Source organism: Plecotus auritus, assembly GCF_963455305.1.
Source record: "Plecotus auritus genome assembly, chromosome: 4".
Taxonomy (NCBI): Eukaryota; Metazoa; Chordata; class Mammalia; order Chiroptera; family Vespertilionidae; genus Plecotus; species Plecotus auritus.
In genome coordinates, this window is record NC_137775.1 from 45,126,515 (window position 1) to 45,145,797 (window position 19,283).

Below are 19,283 nucleotides of genomic sequence, written 5' to 3' on the forward strand. Positions count from 1 at the left end.
CACTTGGTCCCTCCCCCGGCCCACAGGCTCCCATTGATCAGGGGATGGCTAGTAGAAACCGGAGTGAGTGGCGTGGTGAGGACTGGTGAGCAGCTGGAAGGCAGGCCTCTTGGTCCCTCTTCCTGGCCCTCAGACTCCAATCAATTGGTGGCGGAGGCAGGGCAGAACTGGGAACTGGCTTCCTTAATAGTCCTGCAGGTATAATCTCCAGAGGACAGGCCAGGCACCAATGGAACAGTGCCGCCAGCACGATCTGACAGCGCTGCTGGCCTCCTGGAACTCAGCCTTGGGCACTGCGGCCGCTTCCCCTCCCTAGACGCTCCACAAGGAAGAAAGGATACCATCAGCAGTGCCAGGGGCCACCAGCTGTGGTTGACTGTTCTCCCTGTGCTTCCTCCAGGTCACTCGAGCCAGCCCCTACCCTCCTCGCTCCAGATGAAGTGTGATCACTGCACACGAAAGGAATGTAGTGAAAAAACAAAAACCGATGACCAAGAGAATGCCGCAGTCAACATCCGGAGTCTGGCCCATGAGAATAGAGAGATGGGAGAATTCCATAAGCTGGCTGATGCCAAGATATTTCTGAGTGACTGACTGGTGTGTGATTGTTGTGTGACCGCAGAGGAAGGAGTTTAAGTTTCTCAACAGAACACCAAAGACTCCTTCCATGTTCTGAACCTTAATAAGAAATGTGATACCTCACAGCACAAGGTTCTGGCAGTGTTCCTGTGTCCTTAGTCTCTGCCTTGTTTTGCTGCTAAATTCAGCCTCAGTGTCACTGATACATCCAGAAGACGCGGCTTTCTCAAAAGCCTTGGGGCACACTGTCTTTGACATGAAGATAGCTGCGGACTTCAGCATCCTGGAGAGTCAGAAGGAATCTGTGCGTCGGTACTGCCAGCACCATGAGGAAGAGCCCCAGCTACCCATGCTGACCTCTGCCTGCCCCAGCTGGGTCCAATATGCAGAGCGTGTGCTGGGTCACCCCACCTCTACACAGCCAAGACTCCCCAGCAGATCATGGGCTCTCTGGTGAAGGATTACTTCACCAGATGGCAGAACCTGTCCCCAGACAAGATTTTCCACGTCATTGTGGCCCCGTGTTATGACAAGAAACTGGAGGCCCTTTGAGAAGATGTTCCCACAGCTTTACATAGTTCCCAGGGTGCTGACTGCATGTTAATCTCAGGTGAAATTGTCCAGATAATGGAGCAAATTGACCTCGCCTCGAATGACGCTGCTGTGGACACTCTGTTTGGAGACATGAAGGAGGAGGTGAGGCTCCGTAAGGGTGCCAGCTCCAACAGGTACCTGGCACACATCTTCAGGCACATGGCCAAGAAGCTGTTCAACGAGGATGTGGGAGTGCTCACCTACTGCACCCTGAGGAACAAAGACTTCCAGGAGGTCACCCTTGAAAGGGACGGAGAGGTTCTGCTACGCTTTGAGGCTGCTTACGGCTTTTGGGACATCCAGAAGTGATCCTGAAGTTGTAGAGGAGCAAGTTCCCCTGCCACTTTGTGGAGGTCCTGGCCTGCACTGGGAATACCTAAGCGGCAGGGGCCAGGCCCAGGCAGAGGACGGGCGTGCAGACAGGGCACTGCTGCGGCAGATGGAAGGCATCTACGCTGCCATCCTGGTGTGGCCCCCGGAGACCAGCGCCCATGTGCAGGAGCTGTACCAGGAGTGGCTGGGGCCTGGGGAGAGGGGATGACTTCCCCCAGGCCCAGGCGGCTCTGCACACCACCTAGCAGGGCCCAGGGCAGCCTGCCAGGACATCAAGTGGTAAAGGTCCAGCAGACACCCGGCCTGTAGGCCGCCTGAAGAGAAGTGTCAGACACGTGAAAGAAAGGCTTAGCATCTCTGTCATCACTTTGGTTTTCAGAATTCCCTGCTCCCCATCTGTCAGCTCCCTCCCTCTGAGGGGCACTGTCGTCACATGGCTGCAACTGGAATATTGTGTCTTGAGAGGATTGCCCCAATGTACGTATCCTCTTATCCGACGATGAAAAAATCCCAAAGAACAAGAATGGAGACAGACTACTGTCCTTTAGGCTTAAAAAACCCCAGAAGTGTCCTGCGAAGAGCTGAGACTTGGTTTTGCCCATGCACCTCAGAAATTGGATGAGGAAATGGCCCGCTTGGCCCTGACTTTACCCACTTATGTTACTCTTAAAGGTGTCTTTGCCATAATGTGAATAAACTTCCACCTTTTAGAACAGGGCCTCGTACGAAAGTCTGCATTCCCAACTTTTCTTGAAACAGATCTATGTTCTGCAGCTGTGGCCACCATCCTGAGATCAGGTCCTGTCGACCAGGTCCTGTCCCTGGGAATCAGGGGGCACTGGAGTGGAAGCCTCCCCTCACTCCTGTGCCCTTTTACATTCAGGGATTGAGCTGAACTCACTTTGGAGGAGGCCTGGCAAGGGTAACAGGTGTCACAGATGGAAGGATGGAGAATGGAGAGGCAGACACCCTGCTCGGTCTCTCCCTGGGTGGGGTCAGGCAAATGAAGGCCGGCCAGCCCACCCCACAATTGGGTGAGATAGCGTCCTCTGTGTCCACCTCTCACCCCATGGGCCTGAACACTCCCCTCAGCTTCGGGTAGCCCTCTGCATTCCACGACAGTGCACTCTGCCCTCACATGCTGCTCGCCCTAAGTGAGAAAGAAGAGAGCAGTTGGCCCACAGACAACTACACAGAAAGGGCTCACGGCTGGCGAGTGCAGTGGCAGTGGCAGTGGCAGGAGCCTCTCCTACCTCCATGGCAGCGCTAAGGAGCAGTGAGCTGAGTGGTAAGGAGCAGCGAGCAGGTGGGCAGTAAGGAGTGAGGGGTCCCGGACTGTGAGAGGGATTTCCAACTGTCAGCTTAGGCCCATTCCCCATGGGCAGTGGTCGGCAAACTCATTAGTCAACAGAGGCAAATATCAACAGTACAATGATTGAAATTTCTTTTGAGAGCCAAATTCTTTAAACTTAAACTTCTTCTAACGCCACTTCTTCAAAATAGACTCTTCCAGGCCATGGTATTTTGTGGAAGAGCCACACTCAAGGGGCCAAAGAGCCACATGTGGCTCGCGAGCCGCAGTTTGCTGACCATGGCGAATAGGCCTAAGCTGGCAGGCGGACATCCCCTGAGGGGTCCTGGACTGCGAGAGGGTGCGGGCCGGGCTGAGGGACCCTCCCCCCAACAGTGCATGAATTTTCATGCACTGGGCCTCTAGTTTATTCATAAGCAATGAATAAATAAATAAAACGGATTCCTAGTTGATATCTGACAAAGTATTTGGAATTTAAACCTGCCAGATCTCACATTTCAGGTTATTTCAGGGCTCTCGTTATAGATATCAGGTAATGTAATTTAAGTTGGATTATAGAGACAGATTTCATTTATCAAGATTTAGTTAATCAAATGTCATATAACAAACGTTCATTAACATTTTAAAAGTTATATTGAACATATGGATTTTATTCCCATAATCATGGCTTAAAGATGTGAATGAATGATTATATAAGCAAGTTGCCCAGTTGTTCTACTTCCATACTCTGCCAGTATTTTATTAACAGCCCTCAATTCTGTGAATTACTTAATGGCATTGTAAGTGCAGGGGGCATGAAGAGTCCGATAAGAGCACAGCTTCTTCTGTTGGTTGCTTTTAATCATGCTGATTTGGGACTCTCAGCGTGAAGATAATTGGACATTAGTATTAACTTCTATAGATCTGTATAGTGGCATGTTTGGAAATGGAGGCTGCCTTGGGACCCAGGTATTTATGTAAGATGTGAAAAAACTTAGAGTATTAGTTATTTGCTATTGTATAGAGTGTTGTGTATATTTTATCTAAATGTAAAATCATATACCTGCTATTTTTTAACCCAAATCAAACATCTACTTTTTTTAAATCCTCATGTAATTTTTAAAATGTGCCTAATAATCACACACTGTGCTTCTCCAAAACACACTATATTTTTTTCTTTTCTTCTTCTTTTTCTTGAATTCTTTTAGGCAACACTGGTTAACAAAATTATACAAGTTTCAGGTATACAATTCTACAGCACATCATCTGTACTCTGAGTTGTGTGTTCACCACCCAAGTCAAGTCTTTGTCCATCACCATTTATCCCCATTGTATCCTCTTCCCTCTAGAAATCACAACACTGTTGTCCACTATATATATAGTATGACGTTTAGAGAGAGAAGAAAGGAGAGGGAGAGAGAGAAGCATCTATGCAAGAGTGAATCATCAATCAGCTGCCTCCTACATGCTCCCTACTGGGGGTCAAATGCCTATTCCTGCATATACCGTAACTGATAATTGAACTGCAAACCTTTCAGTGCATGGGAAGATGACCAACCAACTGAGCAACACTGGCCAGGACTCCCTATATTTTTTCAAGATGAGAGACATCTCTCCTAAAAGGGCCTGCTATGGTTTTCTTCAAGCAAATTTTATCTTGACAAACAATCTCATGACTGAGAAAACTTTATTTTAAAAATGCACAAACTATGTTTCTAATAAATGTACCCCATAAATTTACCATGCTTAACATAGTTATAGTAATCTGACTATTTTCACATTTTAATCAGAATTTAGTTGAATTGCATGCTATTTAACAGACTGCACAACACCAGTTTTTAGTGGCAACACAGCTGGATTCATTTTTCAAGATGAAAGATCACCCACTATAAATTTGCACTGCTGGTGAGGCTGAAAAATACTCAGATGTAAGATTTAAATTGGCTACAAGGGTAGACATTTCTTTGCAACCCCTGGGTAGTATATTAAGCAAAACTGAAATATTTAATTTTAATTAGAATATTGAATTAGATTCTAAGTCAAATGTAGGACAGAGTTACAAAGGGAGCTGTCTCATTGTAGTTAAAAGTGCTAAAATGAATGTACTGCACTCCAAACCGAACATATATGGAATTTCAACTAGAAAGCAAAGATGGAAAGTGACTGATAACAATTGCTAGAAATTACCCCATGGGCAGAAAAATATGAACAATTATAATGCTTCAAGAAGAATACAAATAGGCATTTGGATAATAACCTTCCCTATAAATGTAATTATAGAAGTTTTAATCTTGATATTAAAATAGTTTTTCTCAACTAACCTAAGTAACATAATCTCTATTATGGTTAATATCCTTGATTAGCACAAGAATCTAATTGCATTGGACAGCTCTTATAATTCTTTCAAATCCTTCTGTTCCTCATACTACATCTCCCACTGCTACAGCTGCAGCCAGCTTCAGAGCAACCCAGCAATTCTTTGCATTTGAAATAGAACCATGGAACTCCTGCTTCTTGCTCTTCGGCTTCTTTGAGACAGGAAAGTAAGTAGGATACTGGGATTATACACTCAGGACTAACTAGAAAGTTCACAGCCATCTCTAAAGCCCCCAGGACCATTGTAGAATGGGGGCCAATGGGTGCATCATTCTGAGATGCTTCTTGAGTTACTCAGCAGATTTCATGAAATGGAGCACTGGCCTTAGAGCAGCTGGCAATCACCATAAAGCATTGTTGCACTGGTTCTTCATCCTTTCTTGTTTTACATCCTCTGCCACTTACTTCTGCTTCCTGGAATGATTTCCCAAGTAAACCACTTCCATTCAAGCCTATATTGTAGATTCAGAGACATAAGGTGAAACCCATTTTAGAAAATAAGCAAGAAAATTATTAAGTTTATAACTGCAACATTACTGATACGTAGAATTTGTGATTAAAACCTTTAAATGTCTGGGCAATAAGTATATTCTCTTTGAATACTCCATCTTTTACATTTATTACATTTATCCTATCTAATAAAGAGGAAATATGCTAATTGACCATTACACCCTCACAAGGATGGTGACACCCAGAGCCAATAAGGAGGGAACATGCTAATTGACTGTCACGCCCTCAAAGATGGTGGCGCTCACAGCCACAAGATGGTGGCACCCAGTCCCCTCAGCCCTGCTGGGGTGGCAGGCACACAGCACTGCTGGGCCCACCCCCAGGCAGGTCCGGCTGCTCCGCGCAACTGCCTCCGGAGTCCCCCAGTCCCCTCAGCCCCCCCGCCACCCAGAGCCGGCCTAAGGCACAGACAAGCGTTGGATGGCGACTGATCAGCTGCCCAGGGCTGGTCCAAGGTGCAGGCAAGCCTTGGATGGTGGCTGCCCAACCGCCCAGGGCCGCCCGAGGCTCAGGTAACCAGGGCCAGCTGAGGCTTGTGCTGCCGGCAGTGGCAGCAGCAGAGGTGTGATGGGGGTGTCGCCTTCCCCTGATTGCTGGGTCGCCTCCCACCCCTGAGGGCTCCTAGACTGAGAGAGAGGGCAGGCCGGGCTGAGAGACCCCCTCCAGTACATGAATTTTCATGCACCAGGCCTCTAGTCTGTAAATAATGAAATTTTTTATATATTGGATATAGTCACTGTTTACTATATAGTTATCGGCTTGAGGTAGTGTGTGTTCTTAGGAAAGTCATTGCAAATAGAAGATGGCTGTCAAAATTGAATTTCCACAGAATTAATGTGGAAAACTGGATATGCTGCAAAACTTTCCCTTTGCTTGATAAAAGTGAGAGGAGTGGGGATGGATCAGAACTCTCCCAGTTGCGTTGTGCTATTTCTGAAACCATAGACTATCCTTTCTGTTTTAATTGATTGTAGTTGCTGTGGTTATGGTTGTGACTGTGGTAGCTAATGCTTCTGACATTGCCAAGCAGACTTACAGGTGTACAGTTTTAATAGGTGACATATTCTGTTGTAGTGTTTATTGAGAAATGATAATACTCAAGGTACTGCAACATACACTATTTAAACATTTTATAACAGTGATATATGGAGATTTCCCCTTTATATTAAGAGAATACAAAAAAGGGAAGTTGAATAATGTAACCATTCCATATTGCTAGAAAATAGCTGGTTGAGATTCAAACTAATGTTTACTACTTCAAAAGCAAGAGAGCTTTCTTTGGTTCTTGCATAAGCTAGGTTGATCTATCAATTTCCATGATACACATGATGTTTTAGAGCCATTTGTTCGTTTTGAAACTGGAGTCCTGGTTCAAAGATATCTTTCACAAGAGCTAGTAGAAGAATATCCTATCCATATCTGGAAATTCTGGATCAACTGTGCAAAAATTGATACTTTGCTCCAATTTACATTGCTATTTTTAATACTACTCAAACTTAATATAAATATAAAAGTGGTAACGGTATCCTATATTTTACCAGAGACTTATAATCATGAGCCTTTGCTAATAGTTCCTATCAGTCTTATAAATAATTGCAATTTCAGATGATGCCAGAAATCATGCAATATTTATTTAGTTTTATTTCTTTAAGTGAAGGCATTTTTATAACGCTTTCAGCTCAGTCTCATTAGTTTATTCTGGCATTGGCTCTTTTCTCTCTAATCAACTGCCTTGACAACTATCCTAACTCCCCTTTTTCATGGACTAACTTTTCCAACCTGATTGGTGCTCCAGGTGACACTATGCACATAAACATAATGTGAATGGCACCCCTATAATTGTGCAACATGATCACAAGTTATCTGGGTTTTGGGGACTTGATTCTGGAATCATCACTTGTTAGTTGTTTATTCTGGATGAACCATATACTAGCTAATGCTACCAACTTTATAGGGAGAGAGTTACAAAAAGACTCTTGAAGTCTGATCCAATTTAAACTGTATCTCACAACATATTTATGAAGTTTCATACATATGGATGGCAACTGAAAGTTATTCCTATTTCTATGCTATGTCATTTTTATATTTCATTGAGAGTATAGAAAAGTGAAACAAATAACTGTAGTAGTAATGTAATTTACTCAAATTTTGTGGGGGGTTTTGTTTTTGTTTAATTTGTTGTTTTGTTTTGTTTTGTTTTGAGGCATAACTTTGACAAAGATGTTTACAGTCATTATTCTCTATGTTCCTTTAAGAATATCATTGGGTTTTGATATGCTTATATATTCTATATGTTTTCTCTCTTGGAGCCAACCTGAATTGACACAGATTTTAGATATGAAATCATTGCATTTAATGCTATTTAGAGTTGACATCCACAAGTTAAAGTGGAAAGTTGGGGCATAAGAAAAGTTTAATAAATATCGGCATAGAAATTCCTATTAAGAAGCAAAATAGGAAGGATCAAAGGTGGAAGCTTTACCACAGCAAAAATTCTGGAAACATTGACAGTCATGTACAACATGTGTGAGTATATGTACTACTAGATACAGGTAAAAATTAAGTTTTAAAGTTAATATTTCCCCATCCATGCAGAGGAGAAATAATCTCTCCTCTGGTTATGATGCTGTGAGAAATGAATGCAGAGCATTCTTGAGAGTAACCACTTAAACTGAAAGCATGTAGGCTACAGAGGACGGGATGGTACTAAGGGAGATTTTTGACATATGCTAGCCATGTTGCTTAATACAATAAAGTAGCATACTGATGCACACTGGAAAAAAAACAAAAAGAATAAAATACAGTCACATGTGATTTGTTTTTGTTTAATAGTTAAAACTTTGCTAACCAAAAAGGTCAAAATGCACCAGGAGCCATTTACTTGGAACTAACTTTGTGCCATTTTACTTTTCTAGAACTCAGATTCTCTCCAATGCAACTGGTTTGCCCTTAAATAGGGATTTAACCCAGAACCAGAAGGACATCTCTGCCAAATGGCAAGGGCATTAGGCCAACTCAGTGAGCAAAATTACATTAATGAGAACAAAAAGGGCCACAATGTGTACCAGGAATAGAGGCTATTTTAAACAGAAAAATTGGCATCTAAAAATGGTAGTTTGTAGCAGACTAATTTGGAAAACAGAAAACTCTGAGGAGAAACTACTCAGATAGAGATAATCAACATAATACAAAACTTGGCCAAATCCCTGAGTTTGATAAAATTTGAACTATTAATATCACCTAAGCAACAAGTTTCCCCACTTTTAAAGTTTATATCCTAATTAATTGAGTTATATATTCCCCTCTGTATGATTCAGTTTACTTATCATTTATCAGTAAGTGATAATAGTACCTATTTAACAAAGTTGTTGAGAGAAATCCATATGTTAATGCATTTAAAGGCCTCAGTACAGTGACTGGCATATAGTAAGTACTCCATAAGTGAAGTGTACACAGGCATGTATCCAAAGATGTTTACCATTGTCTGTGAGAAAGAATAGTACAAACATAAGTGCTCTAAAATAATGAATTACTTATATCTTCTATGTATATACTGCAATGACATTCAAAACTTAAAATGGTAACATAAATATCTAATTTATTGAGTTAAAAATATGCCCCTTTTAAACTGTTAACTATATAATGTAGGTTATAAAATATCATTATAAAGATTTTTATTACTATAAAAATGTGTTTGTATATGTTTAGGTATATATATATATATACACACACATATATATATATATACACATATATATATATATGTATGTATAAGAGTAATTTTAAGATTACATATCAGTATTTTGAACCTGTGACTTATTTTAATTTAGCTAATGAGATAATTTTAGCTTCTTCATACCTGTATCTTTATCACCCTCTCTCTCCCTCTCTGTATTTATAAATGAGCATATGTTATCCTTAAAATTACAAAATAGGTACTTGGGGTCTATTAAATTTAAAATTTTAAACTTAGTATTCTCCGTCTAATAACTAGCACAGGTATAAAAACCAGAATGATAAAAAGCAAGTAACTATAAAATAGTACACAAAGATTTAATGTGTGGTATGTATTGACTAGGATAAAATCCAATTAAGACTTTTTCTTTGTACAGGAAAGCATTATGGACAATATGTGAGTATAATACGTGAATATAGAGGGTAGGTGTATATGCACAGTGTGATGAGAAATCCAGTCAGAGAACTGAGCTAATAGCAGGCTTTCTGCACAGGAGCAGAGGCCAAACTTCCACAGCTTTGGCATATAAAGTATTTTAGATACTAAGATGACAGAACAGCTCATAAAACCATCTGTTATTTACTGATCCATCTGTTGGTCAGCAGAGAGCCATCAGAATCCAAGAAATTCTTTGGTCTAAGAAACAGCATAGCATTAATGACTTACAGAGTCAGTATTTTATTATAGCAGACCACAAAATGTCAGTCTGTATTCATTATAATTATCATAATTTATAATTAAGAAAATGTAGTATCACATTTATACCTGCATGTAAACATATATATGCATAAGCATATATGCATAAAATATTAAAGATAAGCATTAAGCCTATGCATAGATTTGTTCATTAAGTAGTCATAATGTATGAGAAAATAGAACTTTTTGTTAGGCACTTTGTAAACAATCCTGCGTTGCCAAATAGCAGGTGAACTTATTAAAAAAACATTTTAATCAATGTGCTTGGCATAATTCAATAAAATAAACATCAGATCTTCAACAATTTTCACATGCTTTAAGAAAATTAAAATGAGAGATGGTCACAAGTTTTGTAATTTATAAAATTGTAAGTGACTTAGTTATAAAATGAAGAGGTCCAATTTTAAAGATAAATTGGGGTTCAGTGCCTATACATCCTTATAATATGTTCAAATAGATTACTTGGTTATAAAGTAATAAATTGCCTTGTTTTACAAAGTTGAACTTAGGTATAAATCTCAAAAATTTTAAAGAATAACATACACTCAAACACATGCACACATGTACCCAAATATTTGTTTTCTATACCTATTTTTCTCATCCTTCTTTTCTGCAATTACTAGTGTCTAGAAATTTATTCTAAATAAAGACAGTAGAGTTGCCTCATTCTTTGAAAATGTTATAGTATTCCATTATGTAGTTGTGCTACAATTATTTAATCAGTCAATAAAGTCACTTAGGTTTTTTGCAAATTTACTGTTACATAAGATGCTACAGTAAATACTCTTATACCAACAAAAGTCCACACTATAAGCAAATTTAGTAAGATAAATTCCTTGAAGTATAATTGCTGATATATTTCCATTTTGATAAATATTGCAAAATTGTTCACAGAATTTACTCTCCTACTCATAACATGAATTTCTGTACATCAACAAAGTGAGTTGTCAATATTATGATTTTCATCAATCAGTTTCAAAATAGCATTTAATTATAATTTTATATGCATTTATAAGTGAGGTTTAAAAGTTTCTTGTGTTTAAAACTCATTCTTTTGTTCTACCTATAGCTTTTACAATATTCTGTATTGACATTATTTGTTACACTTTTACTCTGTGATTTTAAGAAATATTTATATATAAAATCTGTCCTTTGTGTTATTACTTACAAATCTTTTTTCTCACCTAACCGGTTTGGCTCAGTGGATAGAGTGTTGGCCTGCAGACTGAAAGGTCCCAGGTTCCATTCCGGTCAAGGGCATGTACCTTAGTTGTGGGCACATCCCCAGTAGGAGGTGTGCTGGAGGCAGCTGATTGATGTTTCTCTCTCATCAATGTTTCTAACTCTCTATCCCGCTCTGTAAAAAATCAATCAAATATATATAAAAATTTTTTTTTCTCAAATTCCTTTTTCTTTTTTTTGTTTGTTTTTGTTTTTAGTTTAGTTTTATATAAACACTAGAAGCCCAATGTATGAAATTCGTGCACGGAGGAGGGGAGGGGAGGGGGCCCAACAGCCCAACCTGCACCCTCTCATAATATGGGACCCCGTGGGGGATGTCCGACTAAACCAGTAGTTGGACATCCCTCTCACAATCCGGGACCACTGGTTCCTAACCACTCACCTGCCTGCCTGCCTGATCACCCCTAACCACTCGCCTGCCTGCCTGATCGCCCCTAACCACTCTGCCTGCCTGCTTGCCTCATCGCCCCTAACCATTCACCTGCCTGCCTGATCACCCCAACTGCCTCTGCCTTTCTGCCTCAGCACCCCTAACCACTTGCCTGCTTGATCGCCCCTAACCACTCTGCCTGCCTGCCTGCCTCATCGCCCCTAACCATTCACCTGCCTTCCTGATCACCCATAACTGCCTCTGCCTGCCTGCCTGATTGCCCTGGACTGCTCGCCTGCCTGCCTGCCTGATCACCCCTAACCACTCTGCCTGCCTGATCACCCCAAACTGCTCACCTGTCTGCCTAATTACCCCTAACCACTCTGCCTGCCTGCCTGATTACTCCTAACCAACTCTGCCTCGGCCCCCGCCACCACGGCTTCATCCGGAAGGACGTCCTGGATGACGAACGGAAGGTTGTTTGGCTGTCCGGTCTAATTAACATATTGTGCTTTTATTATTATAGAAGTTCTAAAAATGTATGTGATAAAAATATTCAAAAAGTCTTAGTTGTAATTCACTTGTTCTTTTGCATGAGCTCTTACATTTGTGGAAATTTATCATCTTCTCCAAGCTTTTTTGTTTATTTTTAAAATTTCATTGTATAAATGCTGACATTGTTATGTCTTCAGCCTTTATTGTCTTACTACTACTCATTTTCTTTCTGCCACCTCTTTTTCTGTCATTAGCATTAGCTAGCCTTTACGTTCCATTCATGTTGTAAGTGGTCTACAGGTAAAGAGCTGACCTTAGAGTGAGATGATGTGGACAACCTGCTGTAGCGTTTCTTACCTCGTGATCTTTTAGTTCTTTTTCTTTTTCTATAGTTTTTTTTTTTTTCCTACTTGGAACTGTTTGGCCTTAAATTCTAGGTTGTGTGTATTCACCAGTTCTTGAGCAACTTCAGAGCATATAAATAATAAATTTGATTATGTTCAATTTTATGGAATGTAGCCCATCTCAGCTGTTTACAGATCTAAATAAAATACGTCAAAGTAAAATTCCTAACAACCTTTCCATTTCTAAAATGCCTTTAATGCTAGCATTGATATAGGGTTTGCAGTGAAGGCATTACAAAGAGAAGTCCCTTTATCTATAATAATTTATAATAATAAAAGCATAATATGCTAATTAGACCAGACATCCTTCCATACATCCTTCTGGCTGACCTTCCGGATGAAGCGGGGGCTGCGAGGAAAGCCCACGTCCCAGGTGCCTGCCGGTGGCCAGAGGGAAGCCCAGGTCCCAGGTGCCAGAGGGAAGCCGGTGCTGGCAGCCTGGGGGAAGAAAGGCCTACTCTTGCACGAATTTCATGCATCGGGCCTCTAGTACTTAATAACCTCAATGGAAAATGCTACTTGTTGACTTTCTCCTCAGCCTTGCATACTTTTTTTTTAATATATATTTTATTGATTTTTCACAGAGAGGAAGGGAGAGGGATAGAGAGTTAGAAACATCGATGAGAGAGAGACATCGATCAGCTGCCTTCTGCACACCCCCTACTGGGGATGTGCCCGCAACCAAGGTACATGCCCTTGACCGGAATCGAACCCGGGACCCCTCAGTCCTCAAGCCGATGCTCTATCCACTGAGCCAAACTGGTTAGGGCCTTGCATACTTTTTGATACACAAAAGAAGTCAACTCTAGTTCTATGTTGAGATAAATGTGTTTTGTATGTCAAAAATATCTGCAAATTGAGCTTCTAGTTTGAAATTATAATCAGAAAAACAATTTCCACTTCCTTTTATAATATGGTTGATCATGTCAGGGCAATGCTTTGCTGCAAAAAATAGGTACAATTAGATGTATTACAAAAAATCTTATTTTATATGTATCTCAGAGTTCTGAAGCAAAATACTGAAAATTCAGAGAAGGTAACTTTCTCTAAAGTGAGCAGATCAGCACCATTCTCTTCCATGATTTCATTTGCCATTTATGGATGCCAGTTGAAGTTAGGGATGGCCATAAAACTGAAGGAAATAAAACCAGCAAAACTTCAGCAGTCACCTGAGACAAGCAGGAAATATAATTGGAAACTTGAGGAGCCCAAATCCATGATGGTCTCATCTCAAAATATTTGCTAGATTTTAATGCTACATGGAGCCCAAGAATAGATTGCTGGTCTGGGAAACTTGGAAACGTTTCATGGAAATTTTCATGCCTGTGTTTAGCACTGATCTCTGTTGCTACTTAAGTTCATATAATTTTGCCTACTTTCTATGATATACTAGTATTAATACTATTTGTATTTTTTAAGATAGAAAATTTAAAAAGCAGCTGAATCATTTTGTCTACTTGTTATGTGACTCATGGAAAATTTTCTCTATTGAATGTTAATATGTGATGCTAAGATTTTAGCACTTTGTTATGAAGGTGTATATAAATTAGGAAAATATTTTTTAATCTTTCTAATCTTAGTTTTTCTCCTTATGGCTACTAACCATCCTGCCAGTCCATGTATACCTCAATTCTGGATCCATATGTATTCTAAACTCCAGCCACGTCTCTTTCCACATAAGTTCAATGGCCAGGTCCACCATTCTCTGCTCTTTGGGAGCATTTTCCCTGCAATGTTACTGCTAAGTGGAACGGCTGTGCAGTTGCTTTCTCTATTTGGATAGCGTCTATATATCAAGCAGGCTCCTCTGCAAGCCAAGCTTGAACTTTCCCTCCTCCATCAATTGGCTTTGAAACATTCCCCATATAACTTTATGTGTGAGCTGAAGGGAAGACATCGCCACATTAATGAATGACACAGGATCTGCTACACACTCCAGTAGCTCGCTTACTTGTGCTCTCTGGTTTTATCTCTCTTGAAGTTCTATCATTATCCCTTCTGACTTACAGTAGACTGTCACTGGGCCTGTCCAGTTTTAGGATTTGGTCAGTCTGACTGAAGGTGGGTCACAATAAGTAATTGTGGCCACATGGTCATTTGATGCCACACAGTCAGTTACTTCATGTTTATCAAGACAGCTGTGCTCACTGTTTTTCAAAAGTGCTTAGTTTTTTGCTGGAAATCTAGAGGTCTGCATTATGATATCCCCTTAGAGATTTGCTGTACACTCTTCATGATAATTTTTACACTATTGATATACCTAATATCATAGGATCTGCCCTGGGTTATGACTGAAATTCAAGGCTGCTTGAACTGCAGCTTGAATCTACTGCCTAACACCCTCCTATACTGGACCCCAGGCTATCAGGCAAACTTTGATGTCACCCAGCACATAAGTCAGACTAGTATTCTCAGGTGTGGAATATGTTGTCTCCAAAACCCAAAGAGACCTATTAGGCACTGTGCTTCCTCCATCATGATGATAGGTGCGTGATGCAGCAGTGTATTCTACTCTCTTGTTAGTTTTTCCTGGGATGCCCATAACCATTCATTCAAGTCCCAAACATTGTATAGTAATGTCAGGCTCCTGAATATATTTATGCGTCATATCTCACCTTCTGGAGTACTTGTGTGTACCCAAGGCATTACATCGTCTTCCTCCTCTTGTACAATTAGCATGACATTATTAATGTAGTGGATCAAGGTGATATGCTTTAGACCACCTAAATGGCCAGGATCTCTTCAGACTATTTATGAAATATTGTGAGAGTGTAAACAAAGCAAAAGAACAAAACTGTAAATATATATTGTTAATTCCATGTACATTTCTGCAGTCCTGATAATGATAGAAAAATTATCAAATCAATGGTGCAATACATACGCATGGAAATTTATTAATCTGCTCTAGTAAAGATACCATGGTAGTACTCTTTGCATCATTTTTTATTGAGTTTGTGGTTACCTGCTTTGATTCACCAGAATCTTTTCACTTTCTTCAGAGTTGAGACTGTAGACTAAAACTCTATGACAGTGATCACCTTGTATCTTTTAGCTCTTTAAAATTGGCCAAAATCTTAGGATACAATATGGTTTTATTTACTCCTTTGGCCTGTAGAGAATTAAAAAAAAGTGTCAGAGACTTTTACTTTAAAATGTCAAATATCTTGACTATTATTTTAACTATTATATTAACTAAAATTTTATTTTATTGTGGCAGAACACTTAACATGAGATATACCCCCTCTTAAATCTTTAAGTGTTCAACTCATCTATACTAATAAAAGGGTAATATGCTAATTAGACCGGACATCTTCCGGGCGACCTTCCGGACGTCCTTCCTGACAAAGCCGGGCCCAGGCGAAGCCACCTGCCCCATGGTCCCGGGCGCCAGTGGCTGTGGCCCGGGCAAAGCCGGCCCAGGTCCTGGGTGCCTACAGCCAGCCAGAGGGAGGGAAGCCCGGGTCCCGGGTGCCTGAGGCTGGCCAGAGGAGGGAATCCTGGGTATGGGGCTGAGGCTGAGGTGGTTAGGGCTGATCCGGCCAGCAGGAGAGCAGATAGGGTGATCAGGCCAGCAGGGGAGCAGTTAGGGGCAATCAGGCAGGCAGGCAGAGCTGTTAGGGGCAATCAGGCAGGCAGGCAGGAGGGTGTGCAGTTAAGAGCCAGTGGTCCTGGATTGCAAGAGGCAATTGGACTTCCCTCAAGGGGTCCCAGATTGGAGAGGGTGCAGGCTGGGCTGACGGAACAACATCCCCCATGCATGAATTTCATGCACCAGGCTTCTAGTTGTTTAATAAAGATACAATGCTGTTTAATATACATACAGATTTTTACAACAGATTTTTAGAGCTTATTTTTCTTCCTTAAATGAAACTTTTTGCCTGCAGTTAGTAGTTCCAAATTTCCCCCACTCCCTAGATCCTGGAAACAATCATGCTATTCTCTGCTCTATGATACAGATATTTTAGATATGTCATGTAAGTGGAATCATGTAGTATTTGCCTATCTGTGATGGGCTTATTTTACTTAACATAATATCCTCAAGGTTCAACCTTATTGTCATATATTGCAGAATTCCCTCCTTTCATAAGGCTAGATTGTATTCCACTGTATATACAGGCCACAGTTTCTTTATCTACTCACCTGCCAATGAACAGTTAATTTGTTTCTACACCTTGATCCCATGTGACTAGTTCTGTGAACACTGAAGTGGCTGATAGCACTTTGAGATCCTTATTTAAATCCCTAAGGATAAATATCCAGAAGTGAGATTGCTGGATTATGTGGTAATTCTATTTTCAATTTTTTTTAGGAATGTCCACACTGTTTTCCATAGTAGCTGTACTATTTTTCATTTCCACCAACGGTGTGCAAGGGTACTATTTTCTTCACATGCTGGCCAATACTTGTTGCCTTTTTTGGCAATAGCCATCCTTTTGGGTGTGTAGTGCTATCTCGTTGTGGTTTTGATTTTCATTTCCTAAATTTATGACTAGTGGTGTTGAGATACCTGTTGGCCATCTGTTTGCCTTCTTTTGGGTAAATGTAATGTAAAAGAATGAAGCTGGACACTTATCATACACATACAAAAATCTACTCAAAATGGAATAAAGACTTAAATGTAAGATATGGAATTCCAAAACTCCTAGAAAAAATATAGAAGAAAATTTTCTTGATATTTGTCTTTGCAATGATATCATGGATATGATACTAAAAGCACAAGCAGCAAAAATAAACAAAGATGACTACATCAAACTATAAAGTTCTGCACAGCAAAAGAAATAATAAACATAGTGAAAAGGCAACATATGAAATTGAAAATATTTGCAAACCATATATCTGATAAGAGTTTAATCTCCAAAATATTAATATTTAGAAAAATCCAAATTAAATCCACATTGATGTAGATACCCACTAGAATGGCTAATACTGAAAAAAAAAAACCCAAAAGTACTACATTATCAATTATAGTAAAAGATGTAGATCAAATGGACCTATCAAACATTGCTTTTATTTATTTATTAAATATAAATTTTTATTGATTTCAGAGATGAAGGGAGAGGGAGAGAGAGAGAGAAACATCAATGATGAGAGAATCATTGATCAGCGGCCTCTTGCATGCCCCCAACTGGGGATCGAGCCTGCAACCTGGGCATGTGCCCTTGACTGAAATTGAACCTTGGACCCTTCAGTCCACAGGCCAATGCTCTATCCACTGTGCCAGACTGGCTAGGGCTAACCATTGCTTTTAAATGTGTAAAATGGTATAACAATTATAGAATCTATTTGGAAGCTCCTTAAAAATTCACTAAATCTATTCTCCAGCAATTTTACTCCTAAAAACTTAAATTCACACAAAACTTGTAATGAATAGTTAGTGTTTTATTCCTAATACCTAGAAACTGGGAGAAAAGCAATACCCTAAATAGGTGTAGGAATAAACAAATTACAGCACTAGTATATTCACACAATTGATTATTATTCATCAATAAAACACAGTAGACTACTGATACATGAAAAAACATGAAATCCAAAAGTACTTTGTTGATGAAAGGAATCGGATACAGAAAATTATGGGTTGTAAGTTTTCTTTTATATGAAATTCAGGAACAGTAGAACCAATCAATGTTAATAAATATCAGAAGAGAGGTGCCTGTGGTGTTGCAGGAATGGATACTATGGGAATGGAAACTGACTGGAAGGAAGCATAAGAAAACACACTCAGGTGATTGAATTGTTCTATATATTGATCAGAGTAGAGGCTACATGAGGTTCATGAGTGTATATGTTCATCAGAAGTTGTTTTAATTATGTAATTAAGAACTGTACATTTTGCTTTATGAAAATTTTTCCATAATTAAAATTGTTGACTATTCCAGATATATAAACATTGCAAAGAAAAAGCTCTTATACACAAATAAAGAAGATGCCGTTTTATTGCCACCGAATGAAAAGCTTACAAGGAACCATGTATTAATCAGAAAATAATACTGGCTAATATAACCCAAACTCATAAAATATCAGTGATGTGACATGATAAATAGTTATGTCTCACTCATATCACATTAAAAAAATAGTAAAACAGAAGCCAGGTATCTCTTCTGAGGATTTTTAGTCTAAGCTTTATCTTAGGAACCCTGGCTATTTTTATCTGGCATCTCTGTTTCTTTCAGAATCATGGATGAGACAGTGGTAAAGCAGAATCTAATAGACCATCTCTGAGGCTAATCCCAACATTGGAATACATCACTTCTGCAACTTATATTTTCTGAAATTAATTACATAGCATCTAGATGATGATATATATACGTATACAAGTGGACATAGATATTGATGATCCAGCAAAGGAATTTGTAAACTTTCTGCATAAAGAGAGAAGAGAAAAGAGGAAAGTTTAGATCTAGCACTTCTCTACCAGTGGACATATTATTCCTTCTTTTTTAATATAAGAATCACATTAGAGAGTAATGAAGCACATATGTAGCCTCATGCAAACTGAGAGCTCTTCCTACCAATATATAATTAGTAGCAAATATGTTGATTAATGTAATGAAATAAAATAAACAAACTTGAACACCTTGTTTATGAAAAATTGGCAACAAAAAAATGGTATTTACTATGAATTTAAAGCAATTGAAATTATAGAATGAATTGTTAAAA

General features: G+C 39.7%; 1 pseudogene across 1 annotated transcript; it reads left to right on the top strand.

Annotated features, from left to right (window-relative positions):
- Positions 1–435: 435 nt before the first annotated feature.
- Positions 436–1,482, top strand: LOC308246684 (nuclear prelamin A recognition factor-like; annotated as a pseudogene). Its single transcript has one exon. The product of its transcript is annotated as a nuclear prelamin A recognition factor-like (transcript).
- The last annotated feature ends 17,801 nt before the right edge of the window (positions 1,483–19,283 follow it).